General features: G+C 46.3%; 1 protein-coding gene across 9 annotated transcripts in view; it reads left to right on the plus strand.

The window, feature by feature from the left end:
• The window catches only part of FRMD4A (FERM domain containing 4A), a 358,272-nt gene that overhangs the window by 194,588 nt on the left and 143,630 nt on the right, over nucleotides 1–20,054 (plus strand). Inside the window, exon 1 of one of the 9 annotated variants that reach the window (XM_032107905.1) lies at nucleotides 19,680–19,953. The exons of the other annotated variants lie outside the window; for them this stretch is intronic. The gene's annotated coding sequence lies outside the window, so the exon portion shown is untranslated. Of the gene's footprint in view, nucleotides 1–19,679; nucleotides 19,954–20,054 lie in introns of those variants that run through there. 9 annotated transcript variants of the gene reach the window in all.

Below are 20,054 nucleotides of genomic sequence, written 5' to 3' on the forward strand. Positions count from 1 at the left end.
TGGGATCTTGCAAGACCTTTGATGCCTGTGGGTCTGTGTTTCCTCCTCCGTTGTTCGGACTTGCTTTGGCACAATCTGAGTTTATAAAAGGGCACTTGACAAGAAACTTCAGGCAAGCTATAAAAGCTGCACTGTGCATAATAAACCCTTCTCTTAATGAGAGAGAGCACCATCATTCAGCACCGAATTCATGCAGTCAATCCAGTCATGGACCTTCATCCTGAAAATGCAAGGGACAGCTTCCACACCATGTGCTGAGAGGAGCAAAGTCACTGTGCAGGGCTGAGACCATAAAACAGGAGGCAGAGCTGGATTAACAAGCATGTACAGCAGGACCTGGTGTGGAAGCAAGGGTGGGTGTGTTATGTCACCCTGCTGCCCCTGGGCTGCTCAGACTTTCTTGCACAAGCAAGAAAATTCCCTTTTCCAAATTCTTTCAAATCTCTTGAGCTTGGATTTTTTTCCAGGAAGCCAAAGGAGCACAGTGAAAATCCAACAAATCTCTGTTGTCCTTTTCCAGGCAGTGATAGGACTGATAATGGGTTTTGCTACCAAAAAAGAAAAGAAAAAAAAAAAAGAAAAGGAAAAATAAAAAGACCTTGTTTCTTTCCCTGTTTTCATAGAACGATTCCTGGTTTCTTTGGGTTTTACTTCCCTTTCATGAGCCTGAGCATCTGTAGCTGAAAGGTGTTACAACCCACCACCAAATGGCTTCACGAGGCAGCCTTAAATATGTGCTGTTTGACAGCAGAAACTCAAGTCAGGCACCAGCCTCAAGTATTTGCTGAGTCTTTAGTTGTATTCAGCCATAAAAGTGTTTCAAATGAGGAGCAACGAGAGGACTTGAGCAACAGGTTACCTCTCTCAAAATACGATATTTACCAGTAAGATATCTAACCCAGGGAGTGGACAGAGGAGTGAGGAGTTAGGAGAAGGCACGAAGCTGTGATGCACAGTACCACCTAGTGACAGAGCCCGGCTGCATGAGAAGGGCACCCCCACATTTGCAATGTTCAAGGTTCGTTTCCCCATCCCACCCTTAATATGATTTCCCAACCGTGCCAAATCCATGCACCCACCTTCTCCGGGTGGAGGGACAGCACCATTCCAGCAGCTGCCTGTTTTTTCCTCCTTTTTATGGTTTCTTTTTTGCAAAGCAGGGGTTGGACAGCCCGGGCTCCTTGTGTCCCAGCAGAGGCAGCAGCGGGTGCTGTTTTGTTGGCTGTGTGGGGTGTGCAGGTTGGGCTATGCACGCATCTCCCACTGAATCACCCACGAGGAATTCCTCAGTGCATTGTGCAAACGGGGAATGGAAAAATGCAAGGTCCAGTGAGTAATGCAGCATTTCAGGGCATCTGAAACGAAAAGAAATGCCACAAACTTGTTCCATTTGTAGAAACAATGTGAAAGAGCGGTGTGACAGGCTCTGCTCAAGAGCAGGCTTGTAACCTTTTCCATTAATTTCTTTTCAAAGAATTGGTTATTGAAGGCTAAGCTGCTTTTTATAAGCCTTAGAGGCTGAGTGTATCTTTGCCCTTTTTTATTATTATTGCTGCTCCTCTCCCTTGCTCTCTTTTTACAGAAAGCTGTTACTGTACAGTGGTAGTGTTTCTCTCTCTGTAGCTATCTGAGACAAGCCCAGCAACGAGATGGAAATTTTGTCACATTTTGGCAGCGGTGGGATTGCATACACCAAAGTGAACTAGAGGAAATCCAGTTCTGTGGAATTTCCCCATATTCCAGCCCACAGATTTACCCACGATCCAAGCAGATGTGCTTAAAAGAATTTGATTCCTTCTCCTCATTAAGGTCCCTTCACACACATTCTGGAGCGAGGACTAAAAGGCTCCACTCAGTCTCCATGTGTGGGTGAGTGAGCAGAGGCGACTCAGTGTCTGGGGTGCTGTCCTGCAGCTCGTGAGAGGCAGCACAAGAGCCCTGCACCTCTCTGCCAGGCCCCACGCGCTTGCAATGCACACACGCTGCCTTAAATGTTTGTGGGAATTACCGTGGGGCTGGGCCTGTGCTCTCTGCATTGTGTGAACAGACAGGATAGGAGCGTGTGTAAGGTTAGAGTTAGGGTCAGGGTTAGTGTTGGGATTAGTGTTAAGGTTGGGGTAGCCTTTTCATCCTCTTACCCAGGGAAAGGCTCTCCAGGGAGAGGGTATTCAGGCCCTCTCCTGGTCCTCAGCTAGAAGCTTTTCTAGTTGACAGGCAGTCTCTTGCTTGCACACCAGGCAACCTGAGATGATTTTCTTAAACTGACATCCCTTCCCTTACTTTCACTAAAGACTGTTTGGGATGGGAACCCAAACACCAGTGCTGCCTTCTTTCAGTTGCTAAAATCTACTAAACCACTGGAGTGCAAAACAATAGCACATTTTTTGGGGCCATCAAGATGACTTTTTCCTGAAAAGGTAGTGTAGAGCCCCTGAGTGCACTGATCCCAGCAAGAGCACCCATGGAATGAGGCCTCTCAGGCACACGGCCATCCCATAGCAAACACAGCATTTCCAGCAAGATTTCTTCTTAGCTTTATTCTTATTGAGCTCATTGTTTTTTTCTTTCCCACAATCCATGGTGTTATGTCCAGCTCCTGAGCACAGCAGCTCTGGAGAAGCTCCTGCAGCTGGGTAAACACTCCTGAGTGAATGGGGCCCTTCACAATGGAGTCACCAGGAAATCCAAACACTGTAAAGGCCAACAATTCAGTGGGGACATAATCATGTCATTACAACCCAAGCACCAGGAAAACAGTCTGAATTGAGTTGCACCCCAAACAATAGGTTTTCCACCCCACAGATCTCCAGGAGTGTCTCTTTCCCTCTTGACTTCATTCAGCCATTCTGCAGATGGATATTAGGATCTTCCCCCCTACCCAGGATGTTTCAGCTACAATAGGCTGCACCAGCCCCATTCCCCTTACAGGCCTGCAGTCAGTGTGGAGATAGGATGGAGGGATGATAAATGCAGAAATATTAACAGGCTGAATTCTGTCCATGTTTGTACAAGGGTAAATGTGAATTATGACAGCAACTTCATTGCTGATTTATACCAGGCTGACGGAGAGCTGGGTCAGGTTGGCTGCTTCCACAGGCAGAGGGTTACATGGGCTTTTAGGCAGCAGGGTGAGGAGCAGAAGTGGAGGAGTCTCTATTGCATAATGATTTTCCCTGGCATGTGGCAACAGGTGTTGAAAATCCAGTGTCATTTACTTCTGTCTGTGCATTTGTATAGTGGCTTTGTCCACTGTGGTCTCTTCCGGCTCTTGGATTCGTTGCTTTGACCCATGTGAGCTCCCTTTCCCCACGATGTACTAATGGTATATGTTTTTCTGGAATGCAGTTGCATGCAAATCAACTCTCATTAATCTCTGTCCATTGCTTCAAGGCAAACTTCCTTTGCTGTAAATTGCAGATTTTACCAGGATCTGACCTTCAACAGAGAAGCCAATATAATACGTGCTGATATGGGCAAACTGGCTGTGAGTCTCAAATGAGCGAACACCAAGCCAAATCCCAGAGTCCAGAATTAGGCAGCTTTATAGTAACGGAGGAGCTGGCTCACTGTGCTATTGGCATACGTGGAAATTAATCATATCCTGCAACAACGTCCACAGGATGTGTTTGATTTATTACTAATCCTGTACACTCCTGCAGCTGCTGATGTGCTGCCAGAGGGTACCGTAATGATGCAGCTGGCACCCCTGTCGTGACAGCCATCAACACAGCCAGTGCCTGGTGCTGGATCCATCATCCTCAGCATTTGCTACCTGAGCTGAAAAATCAAGCCCTGGAGCTGAGAGCTTAAGTTTGTCTCCTATATAAATAACAAGAATGTATTATTCTTATATATTCTTATAAAATGTAAGAATGCATAGTGTGCCCAGACCATGGGAGCATGTGTAAAATAAGAGATATTTCAAAATACTCAAATCTGCAGAATAAAACTGGTGTTGGCTCAGCCTTTGTGAGTTTCTATCACCCAGCTGCCCCATGCTGGGCAGTCAGTGGTGGAGGTGTGTGGGGAAGATGTGCATCACCCCGAGGCCAAGATGGTTTGTAATTGAGAATAGAAAAACACAGCTATGGCAGCACTGTCTTCCCAAAACACGTCTGACCCTCATGAGACTAGGCCATGGAAAGAGGTTATGGAAGAAATTAACTTCTCATTCTCTAAGGGATCCATGCCTTGTTTTAGTCCAGGGCCCTGCCTGATAAGACATTCCAGATTTTAAAATTCACAACCCAGTGTTTGGAAAAATTGAAATATATTGACTGCGACAGTATTTATATTACATGGTTTTTTAAGGTTTAAAAAAAAATTGCAAATTAAAGCCTTTTTTTTTTTGGTAGGGGAAGTCAAAATAAATTGTCGTGAATTTTCCCACTTTTTCACAACCAATATGACTTTTAGCAAAACATAAATTTCCAGGGCATTTTGTCATGAGTACTTTCTCTGCCAAAGTACTACTTTCATTACATCTTTTCAATTTAACAAAGCAGTCCCTCTGCTCAGGGGGTGGTCATGCAGACAGCATTAAATGTGTCTGCTGACCAGGAAAGGGCTGTGTCCATTCTCACAGCAATGGGCTCGTTAGTGGTACCAGTGACAAAAGCAGATTAGACTTATTTAGTTCACCTCACTTCCCATGGAAGAACCTGATTTGTGCAGAACATGAGTCTGATTTCAGAGCAAGGGTGACACGTTTCCAAGAGTGAAGATGAAATATGAGGTAAGATAGCTGTTCAAGAAGGTCCCACTGAGCTCAAGGTTGCTTCAAAAGACCTTTCTCCTCTACGATGTACAGTCATGTCATGAGTTAGGCCTGGCTTTAAATCCCTCAAAATCAGAGATTGAGTGGTAGGGCTGGTTTAAATGCACATAATTCATAGCCATGGACATCAAGATACAAGGCTTTACCTGTTTTATTAACACTGGGATAGTTTTTTGCCTGATGTCCCTATCTCCTTCCACGCTGGCCAATAAAGCAGGGGAAAGTTGGTGCATGACAGGAGACCCCTGCATCATCTGGAGACCCTTCCCCAGGGCTGGGTCCTCCTCCTCCAGCCCAGGCAGGACATCTGTGACCCAGTGTGGGTGACCCTGGGGCAGAGATCCTGGTCAGACGTCACCTAGCCTGGCTGTTAATTATCCCACAAGGAAAGGGAAGCAGCTGCACAAATCGTGAAACGAGGGCTGTCAGCATCAGAAGGGATTCGCGCTGGGGATGACAGCCATGACCTGCTTTTCATGCTTTCTTTTTTTATTTGGTGACATGCTGTCATTCAGTGAATAATCTGGAGTTTTTCTCTCAGGGGTTTCTCCCTTGTTCCTTCAGTACTGAGGATAACCAGCATGGGGATGTGGGACAGCAGTCCCACAGCTTCAAATACCCCAAACACAGTCTGTTGCAGCTGGGTAACTCTAGTCCTGCTGGATGCATAAAGTCTTATTAAACGGTGATGGTACATAATGCACAGCACCTTCAGGATTGCCTTCAAAATTCCTTCAGCACAGTCACCCACTAGCCCTAGTTCTCACTGAAATACATCCATCACTAGAGCAACAACTATACATCAATTTTGCGCATAAACCTATGCATGTGTACAGGGAAGAGTCCTTAAAACAAGCAAACTTCCAACCTTCTTGCAGCAACCTTTGGTTTTATTCTGTGTGCATGTTCAAAGAGGGAAAGGTGTGTTCTGAATCAGGATGGTCCTTGTTGTGCCAGGAATGGAGATACAAGTCCAAAAAGCCGATTCAAACACTTCAGAAAAGTGGGGTTGGTCTCTCAGCGCCTGGGATTCAGCATTTACTTGCACATCACCCCAAATGAGTTGCCTCAAGTTAATGCAACCCTGAGTCTCAATTTGAGCTTAGCCAAGATATCTGTGTGCCTAAAGGTGACATTTGGGACAAGGTCTGTCAGCACTGCACCAGGGCAACATTAGGCACCAAACGCTTTACGTGAGATGTGGCAGCATGTTTAGACGTGTGGACATTCAGGCCTGATTTCCCAATCAAAATCTACCATATTCAGCAGAATCTTGCTTTAATCACTTCTAGCTCATCAAGCTTTCAATAATTAAAAATCATAATTATATAATAATAATAAGACTAGATAAAAAATTACTAGAGACTACAGGAAGAGAAATGAAAACATTCTCTAAATTCATGCTGTTGCAAACTGATTTTGACAGACTTTCTGCTGACAGCACCTTGCATCTGCCATACTGAGCACAACAGCAGGCTCAGTATGGGTCACTGCCTAGATGGGAGTTGTATTTTTATTTTAGTACATTGCAATCTCTTATCCTGGAGAAAAGGAGGCTCAGGGGTGATCTTATCACTCTCTATAACTACCTGAAAGGAGTCTGCAGCCAGGTGGGGGTTGGACTCTTCTCCCAGGCAACAAGTGAGGAGGAGAGGAAATGGTTTTAAGCTGTGCTAGGGGAGGTTCAGGTTGGACATTAGGAAGAATTTCTCCACAGAAAGGGTGGTCAGACAGTGAGGGGGCGGAGTCACCATCCTTGGAAGTGTTTAAGGAAAGCCTGGACGTAGCACCCAGTGTCGTGGTCTGGTTGACAAGGTGGGATTTGGTCATAGGTTGGACTTGATCTCAGAGGCTTTTTTAACGTCATTGAGTTCTGTGATCCTGTGATTTCATCAGGGTCCTGCAAAAGGTCTGAATACTGTAGCACAGGGAGAAATGTGCCCATTCACCAGCATTTTCTGTTTCCACCTAGCACCCAAAATGCAGGGCCAGCTCCTCCTGCCTGGCCAATGCCGGATGCAAAGCAGCAGCAAAAGCACTTTTTGCAGTGATTTTTTTTTTGCAGCCATCCTTGGGGGTATCATTTCCCAGGAAGCCTCGGGTGGCTTTGGGTACCCAGTGCTTCCCACAGCTACAAGCTGAGGAACAAGTCAGAGCATCATGGTTGCTCAAAAAAGGCAAAGCCCACAGAAAGCTGGGTTATGTTTATGCCTCCAGAGTGGGCTGGCATCCTCAAACACCCCTTAGTGATGCTGAAGCCATAATTATGGTCCTTCAGCTGCTGCCAGTAGTACCAGGGCACTTGGTTGAAGAAGGGAGCAATGAGGCACAAGCCACCTGCTCCCATTCCATCTCCCAAGCTGCCAGTGGGTCACAAGGAGCAGCACTGGAGAAACAGCCCTGTCTGTATGGATACCCATACACAGGGGACTGGGTTTGTCATGTTTATGTAACTTCAGGCTCTGTTTCAGATGAAGACAGGGATTTGGGCAGGCCAGCTCCCTGGTGCTGCTCTGTAATTCAGTCTAAATACCACTTTTTCCTTGGAGGCAACCAGAGGCCACTGCAGATTACACTGGGGGTTAGCCACAACCTTCAGAAAACTATGGAAAAATACAGCTGTGTCTGCTGTCCTTTGTGGAAACACTAAATAACAGCCCTACCAAAGGTGGTAAATATTCCATTAAAGGCACAGGAGGCCACAAAGTGCATGTTTTATCAGTCACCAGTACAACATTTGCATCTGGCAGAGATCCTGCTCTGCACCCAGAGCCACGTGAGTTTTCAGCATTAGCATTGCGCCTTGAATGCATTTTTCACCCGACCTCCTCGTTTCTAGGGATGCCATTATCAACAGAGGACCTGGTTTTATTATTAAGTAGCAAATCAATCTGGCTATGCTGAGCACAATCCAATTATTGCTTGTAGTTACTGTAGGCTGAAGAAGTCATAAATAAATGAGCATGCTGTTTAACATTTCAGTCCCACCATAAGCACCCGGACCCTTGTTGGCTCTGTGTGAATGGCTTGGTTTAGGAAGGAGTTCTGGTAGACATGGCAGGGCAGCACTATCAGAAGGCAGGTAGTGGTGCTCCATGAGGGCCCAGACAACTTCAGGATAACGAGGGGTAAATGCAGATACTTTTTTCTTTTTTTTCCCAGCATAAGGGTCAGCAGGGGCCTCTTCCTGCTCCTCTCATGCTCACCCAGTGGGAGCAGAGTGAGCACACACTCATGTGTCAGTCCATGGGTACAGAAAAGCCAAGAAAAGGTGCTTTGTGAAACCCCAGACAGCTCCCAAAGGGACAGGGCTGAACCCAAGGCTTGCTTTCCTTCTCTTACCACCATTCCCAAAGCATCCCAGATGTTTGGTTTTGAGTTTCAAACCTTACTTTTAGAGGGCTTCGGTTGTTTGTTGGAAATAAAGCATCCTGTAGAGTACTAGTTACTCATTACCTCACTAGCACAATGGTGTATGAACAGCCACACAAGTACAACAAAGCTCAGCTGCAATATAAACACATCCACTGCTAAACTGACTCATTTAAAAAAAATTTTTCTTACATCTGGCTTTCTTTTGGGGTTTTTTTCCTCTCTTCTTCCTTTCCCCCAGACTGTTTTCCCACTTCTAACTTCAGTTGTCCCAGTTTGTGCAAGCTGTCACAAGTGCTGCAAGGAGGGAAGGTGTCCCCATGCAGGCAGCCTGCAGGGACCTGCCACACAGAGCCTGTGTCCATGTCTGTGTCCCTCTCCATCCCCAGGCAAAGCAGCACAGAACTCTGCCCATGCTGTGCTGGTGGTGAGGAGGGTGCTGGTGTTTAACTTGTGCACTCATTTATATTCAACTCTAGGGTCAAACGAATCATTTTTTTTAAGCTATTACTATTACTATTACCACCCTTATTATTTGCTCTTTCTGCCAGGGAGTGTACAAAAATGACATTTGCAATTCTGCACCATCATCAACATGATTTTGTCCCTAGTCACGTGGTAGGGCAGAAATCAGTTTTCTTAACTAGTTTGGAAGAAAACTGGTGAAGCATCAAAGCAGGTGGCAGCTTCTCGATTCTGTTTGTCAGAAGCAGCAAGCTGTCCTCAGCCATCCGGCAGTTTAAGGATTTTGTTTTGAGGGAATAAAAGGATGAGAGGGAAATGGGGTATTTCCTATGGATTGCCTTGTTTATTTGCTTGGGTTTGCTTGCTTCTCCACAAGGGGAAATCAGCAGAAAAAAAGAATTTCTAGTGAAAGCCATGAAAAGGGAAGACTTTCAGATTTCCCTCCAGGCATTTTGCACAGCCCCATACACAATATTTAGTAAGCTGCTACTGAAATCATCTCCTCTCAAGGGTTGTTCTTTGCTTCCCTGACAGCAATAGAATGGCCTGCTATGGGGCCTCCACTCTCCAGGTCTGGGTGTTGGCTGTATTTTAGTTGAAATTACAACCTGAAGCCTTAAGAACTGACATCCTTGTTTCTTGAGGGAGCCTTGTAACATTGTCCTCCCTCCCATGGACATAGTGGCATGGAAAGCTACTAGGACCAGCCACATCCTGATCTCCAGAGCTTTTCTCATGGGGTTGAAGAGAAGAGCAGTGGCCGCTGCACACTGTCCCAGTTGCTCTGAAGAATCAAAGGCTAGAGCACACTGCACACAGATCCAGTGCATTATCCTTAAAAGTTAAAAATTTAGTGACATTATGGGGTATCACCAGCTGTAATGTGACATGACTTGAAAAACCTTCTTATTTCTAGGTAGGCTGTAGCCCAGAAACCTGAATTCAGAGGTCATGAGATTTTTCATATCATTTAGGAAGTGGCAGCAGAAGGCAGCAGATTTCTGTCATAATCCTCACACTTGACTGTAGGTCTGCACCAGCTTAAAATCTGATCACGTGTGCTCTTTCCTAGAGGGTTTATTTATTTTGCCCACATGCTGGTGGAAGTACCCAGCACTGGCAGCTGCAGGAACAGTGATGCTGTAAGGGCTCTGGGAATAACCACAGAGAGAACCTATGTGATCACCACTGGAAAAACCCACCATTCACCACCAATTATCACACTCTAGGTCTCAAGAGAGGCCACAATTATTCCCTGCTCCAAGTCTAGAGCAAATCAGCATTTTTCCAGTAATTGCAGTGTAGTAACTATTGTAGATGTTGACTTTTTAATAGCAAACACTGCTCAAGCACTAGACTTACAGTCATGTTAGTTAGCTTTAGTGACTTGGGAATCAATTACCTTGCTGTGGAACGTGACCAAAGATTATAGGGTAGCCTATGTAATAATTTACACTGCCACCTACGAGGGAAACTGTAACTTCAATGTTTCACATAGACACCCTGTTTGCACAGCAATAATTCCAGTAATAACAGACATAAAAAAGGAAAAGTAGAAAAACAGTGACTCCAAAATAGGGGCAGACCTGTGTAGAGAGCACTGGGAGGTGTTGGGAACTTTGCCATTCTCAATTATTTTGCAGAATTATAATGGTGGTAGCATTTGGTTAATGACTGTGCTTTCCCAGTTCAATTCACTTGGGTTGATGCTGCATGGCCCTGCCCAGAAGAAGGCTTGTCCCAGCCCAGGCACTGGGACACAGCCACTGTGTTGTGTCATCAGCAACACAAATCCCACTGTCAGCCCTCACTAACAACTCGCCCTCTTGATTGGTGCCAATCAGCACTGCTGATTTCCAGGAGCAGTTTTATAGGCAGCATTTTGCCCATTTTCTGCCCACCTCTCTGCTTCCCAGCACTTGTTCCCACACTTGACTCTTTTATCCCACTTGGGGCAGGAAAAACTTATGGCTATTTCTCCAGGCCTCTCGGCACAAAGAAAACATCTTTCCTTTAACTCCTCTGAAATGTGACCACCCAGGTCAGCTTTTCAGACTGTGTTTCCAAGCAAGTTACGGAGAAAGCACATTTAATTAATGTTTTTCCTGCTGCAAAAAAGTTGCTGCTGTGACCCTTTAACTATTGGCTTTGTTCATCTTTCTCTCATTTATTTCCCATTTATTTCAGTCCTCCCTTCACATGAAGCTGGCAGCTGAGCTTTTGGAAGCCTCCAAGTACAGTAGTCCCCTCATGAAATAATAACCAGAAAAATTATACGAAAACTGGTTACTGTCATTATAAATTAACTAGGACCGAGTCCTCCATACACAAATATTCATCACCATACAGTAAAAAGTTTATACTAATATATCAGACTACTCCCTTGACTCTAACCATCAGAGCACACTCCGTTTCCAAAATTACTAAGGGTCAAAAATATTAAGACTGCTTTAAAATAATGGAATTAATAAAATGCGTAGAGTTGGGCTCTATTCTCCTTCACCTTCTGTATTGGGCCCAGAAGAGCAGGTTTTCAGAAAGACGTCATCTATCATGAGATTTGGCGACCTTGCACTCTCAGATGGTAAGGTCACTGTCACTGCAGCAAGGCAGCTGTCTCTGGGATGGGAGGAGGGGCAGAAGTGTCTGACTACAACAGGGGACAGGAAAATTAGCATTGCTCTAAATGAGGAGCCTGAGCTAGAGTGGGGAAATAGGATCGCTGCCCCTCAGAGATGGTCCAAACCCACTGGGGACATGTGACCCTACTCCAGCCACGTGCCCATCAGATGGGGACATCCAAGCCATGGCCCCAGAGAGCAGCTCAGCCCTGTTGCCATCCATTGTGGTGGCTCCCAAGCAATTTGCAGAGAAGAGGAGAGCCTTTTATCATTGGTTTCCCCTGTTACATCTTGAATATGCAAAAGATAATGTATAATTGCAGTCAACTCCCAGTGCAGGTGTTTGTCCCAGTTTTGGAGGTGCAGTTTATTTGTATTTAGTTGCAGTTAAGCAGTGATTGCAAATGTCAGGGACTGTGGGGCACTTGGGTTTCGTTTCCTCTCCTACTGCTATACAACTTTCCATGAGAATGGCTGCAGAAATTCTTGTTTTGCCTGAAAATATGTATTTCACAAACCATGACTGTTTTTAAGCCTGTTCAGTTGCTCTAATAACAGCCTTTCCAACACACTTAATATGAAAATGTTTTCAATGTACTCAAAATCTTATCAATAAAGAGTGCAGTCACTGTCAGAGTGTTCCTGCAAAGCCAAACCTCGAATATTAGTGAGTTTGTTGTATGGCTTAATTGCCAGGTATTCTTTATGACCAGTGGAACATGCTGCTATAGCCAATCTGAATATAGTTTCTTGCCATTTTTTAAATGAAACAAGCCCAAAGAGCCATTGCAAAAGGTATCACTTTAACAATAGTTGATTCATGTGTTATGTCTGAAATCTATATTCACCTCTCAGGGTTTAATGAGTTATACTTGACACTTAGGATGGAGAGAAGCGTGTTATGACCAAACTCAGGTTATAGGTGAAGATAGAGGGATAATACAAGCCAAAATGTCACTGAGTAATAGGTGGGAGAGAAGAGATTCAACCATAATCGCAACTTTTTCCATCTGAAAATCAGGCACCTAGTTTTCCTTAGCCCAGAGACTGCAACAACACTACAGAACTGCAGAAACTACCATTATAGTTGCCATCAAGTACTGGGTTTTTGGTAGATGAGAAGTTCAGTGGAGCTCATCAGTCTTCAGAGACAAAATAACTCCTGTTTCCCACTCCCAGCAGCCAGGGTGGTCATGGGGAAAAGGTGTTACAGTGCAAATCCCACATCTTGTCTGAAAATCCAGCTCTGAGGTAGTGTCAGCCAGGTTACAGATGTTCTCAAAGCGGGGATTAGATGTATAATGATGACTTTTTATGAATCAGCATGCTGAGCTATCCTTACCTGTAAAAATGGAGCAGGGGATGACAAGTTGAGAGAGGGGAGCATCTTTGAAGCCACAGCTACTAGGCAAGATGTTCACCCTTTTAAGGCAGAGGTTCTGTGCTTTGAGACCTTCCCAGGACACATGAATTTCAGCTTCTCATCTCTTATTTTTGGGGAGAAATATCTATGCCACTTATCCTACAGCCTCACATGTGTCTGCAAAGCCCGTTACAGTCATTAGGTGAGAGACATGAAGAGTCCTCAAAGAGGCATCAATACCCAAGACTCTCCTGTCCCAAACAGCAGCCAGCAAGGACTACTGAGTCCCATCACTGGGACACTTCCAGGCTCTCCTGCCCTTCTCAGAGCTGGTCTTTAGCAGCTCTGGATCTGTGTGGCCCATGCAAACAGAGTACAACATCACAGGGACATCACAGTTTGGAGCAAACCATGCCAACCCCAGGGTGCTCAGAAACCAGGCCACCACTGTGTACGGAGAGGAAACGAGCAGCCTTTGTGGAGTGAACTCATCAAACCCTTCAGTCTCCTTAGCTGAGGTTTAATAGTCTGGTGGTGACCACCCTGGACAGGGTATCAGGAGAGCTGGGATTTATTCCTGGTGTGCCTCAGGAATGAAAAGGAAATAGTTTTCAGACAAGCAATAGAAGCCCATGCTCCCAAAGACATCAGATAGGCAGCAATCAGAGTCAAGTTAAACAATAAATCAAGTAACACTGAGCCTTTGCTCTAGCAGAGCACCATTCTGATTAGTGCTATGTTTATTTAGAAGAGATGAGCCCATTTTAAATGTTTTCATATTAAATGTAATTTGGGTGTTTGTTATTGACTGGGTCTAAATGCAAACATTATTGGTCAGATAAATATTTTCTGACATATAAGATCTGTTCTCTGCACTTTTATGGTATAAGGGCTTACTTGCTCCGAGATTTATTTTCTGTTCACTTCCTCTCTTTGTGGGGATTGCCTCATAAAGATTAAAAAAGCCAAAGTGAACCAAAGTGCAAAGTAGAAATCACCGATTAAACTGTCAGAAATGGAGCAGCCTTTGTTAATCACCGATTCATTAGCTGGGGGAAGAAGAGGGGTCTCAAGCCAGCACAAAGGGTTTGGTGTCACAAGGCCTGTGATTTATTCCTATGTCTCTCTCTCTCTCTCTCTGTGCCCAATTTGGTACAGGATCTTACCCAGGTAAATTGATCTCTCTATGACTCCATTTTCCCATCTGTTCAACTTAGGTAATGATCTTGCCTGAGAGAGAGAGTGAAAAACTTTCAGTAAGAAGAAAGTGTTACCTGAAAAACCACACCTGCATCTGAAATTAGGCTACCCTCTACTAACACCTACAGGAGCTTTCCCTGATTTTGTTTGTTGGGCAAGCAGTGGAGTAGAGAAAAACATTTTAAGAAATAAGAAAGTATAACCAAAAAGTAACAGAAATTGGAAAGCAAGCTTACAGTACTTTTTATTTCAATTGCTAAAGTTGTCATTTTACTGTGTCACTTTAGTATCTCTCAAGCCCTTTTTTCAAGGTTGCAATTATGTATTGAAACATTGTCTAAGTGGCTTTTTATTTTTGCTACATTCATTTAAAATAAGCTTTTAACAATTATTTCAATGCCATTTTGAAATGTTCTCAGGATTTTCTGCAAAATGTGAAATAGAAAGCTTTTCCAACTGGTGTAAGTTTTGCAATCCTCAGTAGAAGGCAGTGTAAAACTACAAAAATATTCTTCAAATCTGAAATATTGCAAAGTACAAAGGCTATTTCAGTACGAAAAGCCAAACAAATGAGAATGAGTTTGGTTTATTCCTCTGTGCAAAACAAAGTACTTCATTATGTAGCTCAGTGAAAGAAGGACATGTAGATTTTGCCTAACAGGAGGCACGTTTTTGGGCTTGGCTCTCTCAGCTGATTCATTTGATGTCCTTCACAATTATCTGTGCTGCCTTTTGGCATCAAAGAAGGCTTCTGGCTGACTTTCACCAGCACCAGTCAGCTGCAGCATCTGAGGAAGATGTAGGGGGAGAATAATTTTGCCTTTTTCCAGCCTTGTTCTCAAGTTCTTGCCGTTCACTCACTTGGCATTTGCTCAGCAGTTCCTCTGCATGGATGAGGTTGTTCACTTGCCTCTGGATGAAAGAGGTTTTCTCTTACTAGTTGCATTTTACTTCTGCCTGCACTGTGGCCATGCTGGTGGTCTGAGAGGATCTCTCCGGGTCTCCCCCAGGCAAACAGTGCCCTTTGCCAGCACCATGAGCATCTTCTGGAGCCTCTGGCCCTCCCCTGGGGAAAGGCCTCTCCATCTCCCACCAACACCTATCCCTTTCTATGGATGGAGGGGGCCCCTGCCATGTCTGCTCCTTCCTGCGTTAGTTTGCTTTCAGGCCATTTCAGGTGAAAAAGGCAATATTCTGGGAATAGGAAGACGTTTCTGAGGCAGAGCTTTGCTCAGCTCTGAAGAAAAGGGAAGCAGAGTCCCACGTGTTCCCTCTAGCCCATGGGAGAAGGGATTTGTGAGGACCTGACCGCCATCAAAGAGGGGAATCTCTCATCCCTCCTATTCCTCCTGCAAGGACAGGCATGGCTCACAGCATGTTCCATCGGGAAGACTTCCTTCTTTCTTCCCCTCAGTCCCAGACCCAGGTGGGTGCAAAGAGGAAGGAACTGCAAGAATGGCCCCTTTCTCCAGCTCGTGGGTGACCCCAGGAGGGCTGGTGGCACACCTGGCTCCTCTTTGGTCCCTTATGCACACTTGAGCTGTTTGCTTTGTTTGGCCTCTTGGATGCCCGGATTACCCGGAGCTAAATGGGACACAAGCGACTTACACATGACTCCTGTCGCTTTCCACACCAGCCCCAGACTGGAGCTGGAGGCAGCAGGCAGGATTTGCCAGCCCAGGGTCATAGCACCAACCAGCTGGAGTTGGCTTGTCCCCACCATCCGTTTCAGCTGCCTTGTGAGGACCGAGCTTTGCTTCCCTGCGTAATAATCCTGCCAGCATGCACTTTCCTTGCCTAATGAAGGGAGGATTTATTGCACCAGCTCTTTGGGAACGTCAAGGTCTGCTTCCTTCCCTCTTCAGCTCTCTGAGATCCTTTAAGTAGAGTCTGTGTGAAAATTAATCAGACAGTCTGGAGGCTTATTTTGTCCAAAGCTAAAGTCCTGCTTCTCCCTTTCCCCCCGCCTTTTGTGCCCCAATTACTTAAGAGATTGTCCTGGAAATTAATGAAAGCATGACATGGGAATAACACCCACAGTTCATCTCAGAAGGGAAGTGTTTCTGTGAAAGGCTTAACTAGAAACATCTCGTGGTTCACCCAGTAAACCTGGAGATCTTCCCAGTCAGAAGTGCGCTGTGCCATGACAGTTGGTGTTGCACGTGCCCTATCTCCCATGGTTTACAGGTCCAGACCCAGTTATGAGTCAGGTTCTGCTCCTGAGTAATTGCATTTTACTTTTTTGAATGCGATCCCTGTGGTTTCCACCTGGTCTCCAAAGTCCTCAACATGAATTGTCGCAAGGTCATAACTCATCAAAACCTGTTATGGGGGAAAATGGAGTGATGGGGACAGGCTTTGTGGTGGTACACGTAACCCTGCATCTCTCTTTTGCTGGCCCTGGTCCATGGAAGGGGGTGAGGGCAGCCTGGTGGCTTGGGTGTCCAACCAGGTTACGTCAGTCCCTTTTCTACCTCCCAATATTGAGGCATATTCAGTGTGTGCAGGATACAGATTGTTTCATATGAAAAAAGGTGACACCATCGCTTCTTCTCCAGCTCTGCATCAGAGCTCGTGAGCAGTAAGACCCTTTTATACCATGAATTTCAGAGGGACCACATGAATTAACCCATAGGCTAACCTGACATTTCATTTTCTAGGTCTGGCTGACCTTTGTCGTGGCTACAATAAATCAGCTGCATTGATTTACAGTGAAATTTGTGTGCCTAACAGCTTATGTCATCTCTGGAAATGGAATTCAGCTCCCAAGTTACTTAGGCCCATGTTGCTTTTTAAGTTTTGAGGCTTTTTAATCTTTTACTGCCACTCAGATATTATGAGTTAAGAGTTGTGCAATCAATGAGAGTTAGGCTACTGAACACCTTCCATAGGGAGGCAGGCAGTTAGATACCTTCAGGAAATCCTGAATGTTCTTTGAAAGCATTTTCCTCACCTTCCATGGGTTTCAGATGTACCATATGGGGGAAATAACATCGACTTCTGTAAAGCACTGCACCTCTTACGGATGCAAATCATGGAGTAAGTGTGAATATTACTTCATGACATGACTCTCCTCCAGCCCGTTAGTGCTAATTAATGCAGTTCTGGGGGTAGACGGTATTCATTAAGCTTTTCTGAAACTACTAGAAATGTTCATGTAACAGCTCACACATTCTGATGGCACCCACAGTCCTATCACCACGTTCCCTCTAAAGTACTTTGGTTCTTTAATCTTTGCTAACGAGAGTGGGAATGAATTGTCAACAGTAATTCTCCAGCACAAGGCCATGGTGCTTCCTCCTAGCTTTGTTAACAGGAACCAAGACAAAGGAATCAGCATGTTTTTTATTTTGGCACAGAGGCATCTGGTTGCTGGAAGCTGGATTTTGTGCATGTCAAAGTTAAATATATGGGTTGCTGTTCTGTTTTTGGGACTTGCCATGATAGAACCAGCTTGGAAGAAGCATGGCCATTCCCAGATTCTAATCATTGCAATGACAGCAGCTTTGCCGCCTCCAGACTGGGTGTTTGTTACCAGGGTGTATTGTTTCAGTAGTGCCAGCTCCAGAGACCTCGTGAGATTATGGAATTTCCTTGAAGAAAAGGGATTTTGCTGCTGTTGCTGCTGCTGCTGCTGCTGCTGCTGCTGCTGAGGTATAACTGGGAAATTTAGAGAGGAATGTGCATGAGATGAATGACTTTTTGTCAGGGAAGAAACCCAGATCTGGCCAGTTTCTCTAGGAAGGACGAGTGCAATGAATAAATGAGAAGAGCTGGGGCAAAATCCTTGCCCAGTTCTGGGGAAAAATCACCCTTTCTGATTGAGTAATCATAATCATCTCTTGTCAAGGACAATACTCCACTGTCTTTCCACATTATAAGTAACAGTTCCCATTTCTAAGATCTTTGTTAACTCCATCAGATACGAAGAGGATATCAACTTCACTCAGACCAGCAACGTATTTTTATTACAAATGTTGCTTCACGGATTAGAGGATAAAGGAAATGTAGCAGGAATATCTCCCACCATTGCAGGAAATGTTAAGCACTTCCTTTTGGGTAAGTGTTGTTCATGGGGCCTTGGATGGGTAGGAGAGGTCATCTCCTTACAAAAGATGTGAGGAAGACACAGCTTTAGGTTTCACAGGTGTGAGGGTCCAACTGCTCTTTGGGCACACCCCACTGTAACAGGTGGCATGAGTAAAGATGCTCGCTTGCTGTCTCCAAACTATTCCAAAACCCTTGCCTGTTTTGTGGCAAAGGAAGAGACTGGACTGCTGTAGGGAGTTGGTAATTTCAAGCTAAGTGTGATGAAACTCCCTACACCTGCCCTGAAAGCTGAACATTAAAATTCTGGGCAGAGTGAACTTTGCTTTACAATATTTGCTGCTATGCATGAAGCAAATTATTTTCCAGTTAGGGTCTTCCAATCTCTGCTGCTGCTTATTCAACCTCCCAGGAGAGCTCTTTTTTCACCGGATTGATAAAGCTGCACCACATTCTGGGTCTGCTCTGGGTTTGGAGGCAGATCCTGCCAGGAGAGATGCCTGGAGGGGCAACGTGTGCCGTAGAGCAATGGGCGGCGAAACTGCCTTGAGGCATTGCTAGTTAAAGGATCATCCTACCCCAAAGGCAGAGTCCATGGCTTTGGCATACTCCAAGAGAGCAACAAGCACAAGCAGGCACCCGTATGGTGAGTGCACCTTTGAAGCAGCCTCACCTCCTATTTTAGTGAAAATCCATGTGGGAGGGTGATTTTTCCTTGCTAGTTCTAATCCGGGTCAGGACTGAACCACTGCTGGGATTTCATGCTCTTCTTCAGCACTGCAGATAGGACCTGCTTGAGACACACTGTGACCTCTGATGAAGGAAAGAGCAGAACAGCATTTGGGAGGCAACTTGAAGTTGTACCTTTCTCTATTAGTAGGTTTAAAATTCCAGGAAGTTTTGCAGTTTGTGTTCTGGTGGTTTGCCCCTCAAGGTCACTTCAGTGGCTGGATCTACATGTGGATTAGATGAACCCATAAAACCACAAACTTTACCCTTGCAATGGAGCCATGGTCACCTGCATTTCCTGCAGCAGGGATGGATACTTTTGCTGTTTCTTGCCCCTGTGTCCTGACCTTGGGATCGCCTCCAGAGCAGAGCTGGGCCACCTCAGCTACTTGGTCTTAACCCTCAGCAGCCAGAGGTCAGAACTGCCTCAATATTTATCCCCTTAATCAAAGCCATCCCATTGGGTGGAGCGAGATGGACTGGTGAGCCTGCCTGGGGCTGCATACACAACTCTGGGTTTACGGCTGGGCCCTTAGAAACAGGAGAGGGAACTGTGCTCGTGTTCTAGCATTTGGTTATTGTATCCAGAAGGACTCTGCAGCCCACTGGCCCCTTTATGCCCAGAGAGTACGTAGGAGCAGGGGGGAAATCACCAGATGGGATGCTGCCCTATTTCCCAGGGCTTCAGCCAAGCAGGAGCTGCTCTGTCTCCAGCCCCATGGGTGCCCGGGGTCCGCGCTGCCCGTCTCTTCCTCCAGCCGGGGCTCCCCTCGGACCATCCCCGCTGCTCTTGCCCCTCTCCGTTATCATCTCAAGGTGTGCACGCGTGGGCAGCGGGGGTGAATACCGCCACCCCGCACCCTTCCTCCCTGCGTCCTTCCATCCCTTCATCCCTTCATCCTCCTCCCAGAGGCGAAGGGAAGCCCAGATGTTGGCAGGCCCGAGCCGGGTTCATCTGTTTCACATGACCCAGCGCCAACTGCTGCTCGCTGCCCTCCTCCCTCCTTCCTCCTCCTTCCTCCCCCTCCTCCTCCTCCTCCTCCTCCTCCTCCCTCCCCGGCTCCAGCCTCGCAGCCTCGTAGCGCGGCAGCGGCCGCGCAGGAGCCGGGCGCCAGGGGCCGGCAGGCGGGGAAAGGGAAGAAGAAGGGGGAAAGGAGGGTTCCGGCATCCCGGCAGGGAGGATGGGACTGCCCTAGGAGCGGCAGGGAGCGGCGGCGAGCGGAGGGAAGGGCCGCGCATCCCGCGCACCCCGCGGCGGAGAGGCGGGCGATGGATGCGGGGCGGTAGAGCCGCGGCCTGGAGACGCGGTGCGGCGGGGATGCGCTCGCCCCGGGCTCGGAGCTGAGGGGCCGCCGGGGCCGCCGAGGCAGCGGGAGAAGGTAACGGGGTCTTTGTCTGCGGAGGGGCGGCGAGGCGGGCCGGGGCTCCCCTTCCAGCCCCGGCCCCCGGGGAAAGCCCAGCCGCAGTGTGCGGGCTGCTC

Source organism: Corvus moneduloides, chromosome 4 (assembly GCF_009650955.1).
Source record: "Corvus moneduloides isolate bCorMon1 chromosome 4, bCorMon1.pri, whole genome shotgun sequence".
Classification (NCBI taxonomy): domain Eukaryota; kingdom Metazoa; phylum Chordata; class Aves; order Passeriformes; family Corvidae; genus Corvus; species Corvus moneduloides.